The 7,636-nt window shown below is 36.6% G+C and overlaps 1 pseudogene; it reads right to left on the reverse strand.

The window, feature by feature from the left end:
* Window positions 1–3,230: 3,230 nt before the first annotated feature.
* On the reverse strand, window positions 3,231–3,680 carry LOC102984705 (ubiquitin-conjugating enzyme E2 N-like; annotated as a pseudogene).
* Between the last annotated feature and the right edge of the window lie 3,956 nt (window positions 3,681–7,636).

Consider the following 7,636-nt stretch of genomic DNA (forward strand, 5'->3'; position numbering starts at 1 on the left):
TGAAGCAACTGACAAAGGATTAATCTCCAAAATGTACAAGCAGCTCATGCAGCTCAATATCTAAAAAAAAAAAAAAAAAAAAATCCAAAAATGGGCAGAAGACCTAAATAGACATTTCTCCAAAGAAGATACACAGATTGCCAACAAACACATGAAAGGATGCTAAACATCACTAATCATTAGAGAAATGCAAATCAAAACCACAATGAGGTATCACCCTACACCGCTCAGAATGGCCATCATTAAAAAATCTACAAACAGGGCTTCCCTGGTGGTGCAGTGGTTGAGAGTCCACCTGCCGATGCAGGGGACATGGGTTCGTGCCCCGGTTGGGGAGGATCCCACGTGCCGTGGAGCAGCTGGGCCTGTGAGCCATGGCCACTGAGCCTGTGCATCCGGAGCCTGTGCTTCACAACAAGAGAGGCCACAGCAGTCAGAGGCCCGCGTAACGCAAAAAAAAAAAAAAAATCTACAAACAATTAATGCTGGAGAGGGTGTCGAGAAAAGGGAACCCTCTTGCACTGTTGGTGGGAATGTAAATTGATCCAGCCACTCTGAAGAACAGTACGGAGGTTCCTTAAACAACTAAAAATAGAACTACCATGTGACCCAGCAATCCCACTATTGGGCATATACCTTGAGAAAAACATAATTCAGAAAGAGACATGTACCACAATTTTCATTGCAGCACTATTTACAATAGCCAGGACATGGAAGCAACAGAGAGTCCATCGACAAATGAATGGATAAAGAAGATGTGGCACATATATGCAATGGAATATTAGTCATAAAAAGCAATGAAATTGAGTTATTTGTAGTGAGGTGAATGGACTTTGAGTCTGTCATACAGAGTGAAGTCAGAAAGAGAAAAACAAATATCGTATGCTAACATATATATATGGAATCTTTAAAAAAAATTGGTTCTGATGAACCTAGGGACAGGACAGGGATAAGGACATAAACATACAGAATGGACTTGAGGACATGGAGAGGGGGAAATATAACCTGGGACGAAGTGAGAGAGTAGCATTGCCATATATACACTACCATGTGTAAAATAGATAGCTGGTGGGAAACAGCTGCATAGCACAGGGAGGTCAGCTCGGTGCTTTGTGACCACCTAGAAGTGTGTGATAGGGAGGGTGGGAGGGGCATGTAAGAAGGAGGGGATATGGGGATATATGTATACATATAGTTGATTCACTTTGTTATACAGCAGAAACTAACACACCATTGTAAAGCAATTATACTCAAAAAAGATTTTTTAAAAATAAAAATTTAAAAACTAAGAACAATAGAAAAAAATTCCTAGAGATAAACAAGCTTCCTTAAGAAAATTAGAAAATGCTTGTGTGTCTGTGTGCCTAAGACTAAGCAGTATTAAAACTCCAAGTAACTTAACTAAAATTAATCTTATCTTACCTTAAATTCTATTTTAACCTTAGGGATGCTGAATTAAGTTTTAGTAAAGAGGATTATTTCTGAATAGGACTGTAATAATGTATTGTTATTGATACATCAATGTTCAAGTTTATACAATTGTTCCCTGCCTTAAGCTGATTGAACATAGTTTCAAAAGGCTCAGATGAGTTTAAGGGAATCCATAGATTATTTTCAATGTCCTTTTCACAGAGGATGGGTTCAGAGATGGAGAGAAATCAAATCTTTGTGGGCTGTACTCTCAGTGAATCAAAAAATAAAAGTTGAGAAAAGCCCAAGGAAATATCTACCCATTTACCAGGGAGTATAGACTCCAGGCCTTCTAGTTTAGGAAAAATTGAATGCAGATGAAAGGTCATTGGACATATTCCATTAAGTGTTTTTCCCCAGATTTTACAATTATTTTGTATTAGCTTGAGAGATGGGATTTGAATTTAATCCTCCCCCCAAACACACTTGGCTTCCTTATATTCCTACCACTGCTTTGACAGAGCTTCCCACTCAATTATGGGCAGAGGGAGAGCTCCCAAATTAAGACAAAGGGAGGTTAGCTACTCTCAGTTGGGGTAGATGGAATCTGCAGTATTTTCAAAAACACTAACCTTAATATTTTCTAATATAGCAAAGGCCTGAAAGTAAGCTATTTTAAAATTTCTTGGGTAACTTGATTTAATCAATAAAATATTTGTATGAAGTACTTGGATAACTTGATTTATTCAATAAAATATTTGTATTAACATAAAAATATATGTATATACATACATATTCCACATATATCCATCCATATTTTTTTTTTCACTCTCATTTTCTCTAGGACTTTGAATATGCCATCCTACTGCCTTGGGCCTGCATTTTTTTGGTGAGAAATCAGCTTTTAACTGTACTTTTTCTCTGAAAGCAATTAGTCGTTTTTCTCTTGTTGCCTTTTAAGATTTTCTCTGGCTTTCTGAAGTTTTACTATGCTGTTTTTAGGTGTCTATCGCTGTATTTATCCTATTTGGAGTTAATTACACTTCTTGGATATGTAAACTAAAGTTTTTTGTAATCACATTTGGGAAGTTTTTACCCATTACTTCTTTAAAATATTTTTAAATTAATTAATTAATTTTAAAAAAACAAAAAATATTTTACTACAACATAAGATTTACAAAAGTTTCCAGACAATCCATACAAAATGGTGAGAAGCATTTACTTGAAGGGAAAATTCTATACTTGACAGCAAAGTCAGTGTTATTAGTGAGGTCTGTGATGTTTGTTTAATGTTCCCATTTTGATTCAAACAATCAAGCTTGTCCATCTACAGCATCTAAATAAAGTTAGACTTGGCTAGAGAGTATATTCTAAAGAACTGGTTAGCTGATTTTAACCAGTAGAATTAGATTACCATATAAAGTGGGCAAGGAGCCCATAAAATTAAAATTACCTCCACCTCTCAAAATATAATAAAATAAAAACACACACACCCATGTAGCTAACCCTGACAATTACCTTCCTTCACAGTGCTTTAGATTTAAACCATGATAGGGGAAATGAACAAAAGCAGAGACGGGCCACTGCTTTTAAATGTTTTGCAGCAATCCAGATAATACTTCTGACCTCTGCTCATGCTTTACAACAGTAAATCAGGACAAGACACAGATTTCCTAATGTGCATTTAATCACCAAAGGACTAAAGGTGTCTTGACTTTTATGCTGTAAGGTTCCTAAACTGTGTTCATTAAATGCAAACAAAAAAGAAAGAAGTCTTGGCAAAACAGGAGAAGTGATGCATGCTTAATGATCATATTGATTTAAATATAATTCATGGCATATAGCCTAGTCCATGCTCCACCTGTTTCTATGGATTGAGCTTTGTTGGTCTTCCATTGCTCAGCTACATCATTAACTGATGGATCATCTTGATTGGGAGCATTTAACAAAATCTGGATCTATAGCAGAACTATGTGAATCTGAAATGCTGGGAACCACTTATCTTTCAAAATATATAAACATATTCTCCCCAATTTGTGTATGTTAGGATGACAAATTTTGTTCATGGAATGTACTTTAGGGTAGTTTTCTGGAAGGGACAGTTCAAGTTTTAAAAAGTCCCTACATCAAAGTGGGAGTCCTGAGGGCCAGCAATGACCACATTAAAAATAATGGGCATTTCTCTCATCTGATTCTGCTTTAATGAAGGGAACTAGTTCTGCCAGCAAACGCTGGGTTTCCTTGATAATACTGTGGGGCAGCTCAGCCATCTTGTCAGATCCTGAGTTTGGCCTCTGGTCTCATCCTTACACATTATTTCTCTTTTATTTTTAAATTTATTTTTTTTTATAGTTATCTATTTTATACATATTAGTGTATGTATGCCAATCCCAAACTCCCAATTCATCACACCCCCACCCCCACCCCCCTTTCCCGGCTTGGTGTCCATACATTTGTTCTCTACATCTGTGTCTCTATTTCTGCCTTGCAAATTGGTTTATCTGTACCATTTTTCTAGGTTCCATATATAAGTGTTAGCATACGGTATATGTTTTTCTCTTTCTGTATGACAGTCTCTAGGTCCATCCATGTTTCTACAAATGACCCAGTTTCATTCCTTTGTATGGCTGAGTAATATTCCACTGTATGTATGTACCACATTTTCTTTATCCATTTGTCTGTCTTTGGGCATTTATGTTGCTTCCATGACCTGGCTATTGTAAATAGTGCTTCAATGAACATTGGGGTACATGTGTCTTTTTGAATTATGGTTTTCTCAGAGTATATGTCCAGAAGTGGAATTGCTGTGTCGTATGGTAATTCTATTTTTAGTTTTTTAAGGAACCTCCGTACTGTTCTCCATAGTGGCTATACCAATTTACATTCCCACCAACAGTGCAAGACAGTTCCCTTTTCTCCACACCCTCTCCAGCATTTACTGTTTGTAGCTTTTTTGATGATGCCCACTCTACTGGTGTGAGGTGATACCTCACTGTGGTTTTGATTTGCATTTCTCCAATAATTAGTGATGTTGAGCAGCTTTTCATGTGCCTCGTGGATATCTGTATGTCTTCTTTAGAGAAATGTCTATTTAGATCTTCTGCCCATTTTTGGACTGGTTTGTTTGTTTTTTTAATATTGAGCTGCATGGGTTCTTTATATATTTTGGTGATTAATCCTTTGTCCATTGATTCATTTGCAAACATTTTCTCTCATTCTGAAGGTTGTCTTTTTGTCTTGTTATGGTTTCCTTAGCTGTGCAAAAGCTTTTAGGTTTCATTAGGTCTCATTTCCACCCCCCACCCCAGGCTTTTTTTTATGTATAAATTTATTTATTTTTATTTTAATTTATTGTTGGCTGCATTGGGTCTTTGTTTCTGTTCATGGGCTTTCTCTAGTTGTGGAGGGTGGGGACTACTCTTTGTTGCAATGCGTGGGCTTCTCATGTGGTGGCCTCTCTTGTTGTGGAGCATGGCCTCTAGGCATGCAGGCTTCAGTAGTTGTATCATGCAGGCTCAGTAGTTGTGGCTTGCAGGCTCTAGGGCACAGGCTCAGTAGTTGTGGTGCACAGGCTTAGTTTCTCCGTGGCATGTGGGATCTTCCTGGACCAGAGCTTAAATCCGTGTCCCCTGAATTGGCAGGTGGATTCTTAACCACTGTGCTACCAGGGAAGCCTGAGGTCTCATTTTTTAATTTTTGTTTTTATTTCCTTACTCTAGGAGGTGGGTCAAAATAGATCTTGCTGTGATTTATGTCAGAGAGTGTTCTGCCTATGTCTTCCTCTAAGAGTTTTATAGTATCTGGTCTTACACTTAGGTCTTTAATACATTTTGAGTTTATTTTTGGTATGGTGTTAGGGAGTGTTCTAATTTCATTCCTTTACATGTCACTGCCCAGTTTTTCCAGCACCACTTATTGAATAAACTGTCTTTTCTCCACTGTATATTCTTGCCTCCTTTGTCATAGATTATGTGACCATATATGTGTGGGTTTATCTCTGGGTTTTCTATCCTGTTCCATTGATCTATATTTCTGTTTTTGTGCCAGTACCATATTGTCTTAATTACTGTAGCTTTGTAGTATAGTCTGAAGTCAGTGAGTCTGATTCTTCGAGCTCTGGTTTTTTTCTTCAAGATTGCTTTGGCTATTCGGGGTCTTCTGTGTCTCCACACAAATCTTAAGATTTTTTTCTTCTAGTTCTGTAAAAAATGCCATTGGTAATTTGGTAGTGATTGCATTGAATCTGTAGATTGCTTTGGGTAGTATAGTCATTTTCAAAATATTGATTCTTCCAATCCAAGAACATGGTATATCTCTCCATCTGTTTGTGTCATCTTTGATTTCTTTCATCAGTGTCTTATAGTGTTCTGAGTACAGGTCTTTTACCTCCTTAGGTAAGTTTATTCCTAGATATTTTATTCCTTTTGTTGCACTGGTGAATGAGATTGTTTCCTTAATTTCTCTTTCTGATCTTTCATCATTAGTGTATAAGAATGCAAGAGATTTCTGTGCATTAATTTTGTATCCTGCAACTTTACCAAATTCATTGATTAGCTCTAATAGTTTTCTGTTGGCATCTTTAGGATACTCTACATATAGGATCATGTCATCTGCAAACAGTGACAATTTCACTTCTTCTTTTCCAATTTGGATTCCTTTTCTTTTTCTTCTCTGATTGCCATGGCTAGGACTTCCCAAAATATGTTGAATATTAGTGGCAAGAGTGGACATCCTTGTCTTGTTCCCAATCTTAGAGGAAATGCTTTCAGTTTTTCACCACTGGAATGATGTTTGCTGTGGGTTTGTCATATATGGCCTTTATTATGTTGAGGTAGGTTCCCTCTATGCCCACTTTCTGGAGAGCTTTTATCATAAATCAGTGTTGAATTTTGTCCAAAGCTTTTTCTGCATCTCTGCATCGGCAGGCGGACTCGCAACCACTGCGCCACCAGGGAAGCCCCTTCAATTTTTTTAATATAGTGTATCACATTGTTTGATTTGCATATATTGTAGAATCCTTGCATCTCTGGGATAAACCTAATTTGATCATGTTGTATGATCCTTTAACTGTGTTGTTGGATTCTGTTTGGTAGTATTTTGTTGAGGACCTTTGCATCTATATTTATCAGTGATATTGGTCTGTAATTTTCTTTTTTTGTAGTATCTTTTTCTGGTTTTGGTATCAGGGTGATGTTGGTCTTGTAGAATGAGTTTGGGTGTGTTCCTTCCTCTGCAAATTTTGGAAGAGTTTGAGAAGGATGGGTGTTAGCTCTTCTCTAAATATTTGATAGAATTCACCTGTGAAGACATCTGGTCTTGGGCTTTTGTTTGTTGGAAGATTTTAATCACAGTTTCAATTTCATTACTTGTGATTGTACATTACTTGAAATTTTACACACACAATTTCATCACTTGTGTGTTTGTTCATATTTTCTATTTCTTCCTGGTTGAGTCTTGGAAGGTTATATCTTTCTAAGAATTTGTCCATTTCTTCCAGGTTGTCCATTTTATGGCACAGAGTTGCTTGTAGTACTCTCTTATGATGTTTTGTATTTCTCCGGTGTCCATTGTAACTTCTTTTTCATACCTAATTTTATTGATTGAGTCCTCTCCCTCTTTTTCTTGATGAGTCTGGCTAAAGTTTATCAATTTTCTTTGTCTTCTCAAAGAACCAGCTTTAGTTTTACTGATCTTTGCTATTGTATTGTTTCTTTTTCATTTATTTCTGCTCTGATCTTTATGATTTCTTTCCTTCTACACAGTTTGGGGTTTTTTTGTTCTTCTTTCTCTAGTTGCTTTAGGTGTAAGGTTATGTTGTTTATTTGAGATTTTTCTTGTTCCTTGAGGTAGGTTTGTATTGCTATCAACTTCCCTCTTAGAACTGCTTTTGCTGCATCCCATAGGTTTTGGATCTTCTTGTTTTTGTTGTCATTTGTCTCTAGGTAATTTTTTATTTCCTCTGTGATTTCTTCAGTGATCTCTTGGTTACTTAGTAGTGTACTGTTTAACATCCATGTGTTTGTGTTTTTTACTTTTTTTCCCCCTGCAATTGATTTCTAGTCTCATAGCATTGTGGTTGGAAAAGATGCTTGATATGATTTGAATTTTCTTAAATTTACTGAGTCTTGATTTGTGATCCAAGATGTGAATTACCCTGGATAATGTTCCATGTGCACTTGAGAAGAAAGTGTTAATTTGCTGTTTTTGGATGGAATGTCTTATAAAT

Source organism: Physeter macrocephalus, chromosome 9 (genome assembly GCF_002837175.3).
Source record: "Physeter macrocephalus isolate SW-GA chromosome 9, ASM283717v5, whole genome shotgun sequence".
NCBI lineage: Eukaryota > Metazoa > Chordata > Mammalia > Artiodactyla > Physeteridae > Physeter > Physeter macrocephalus.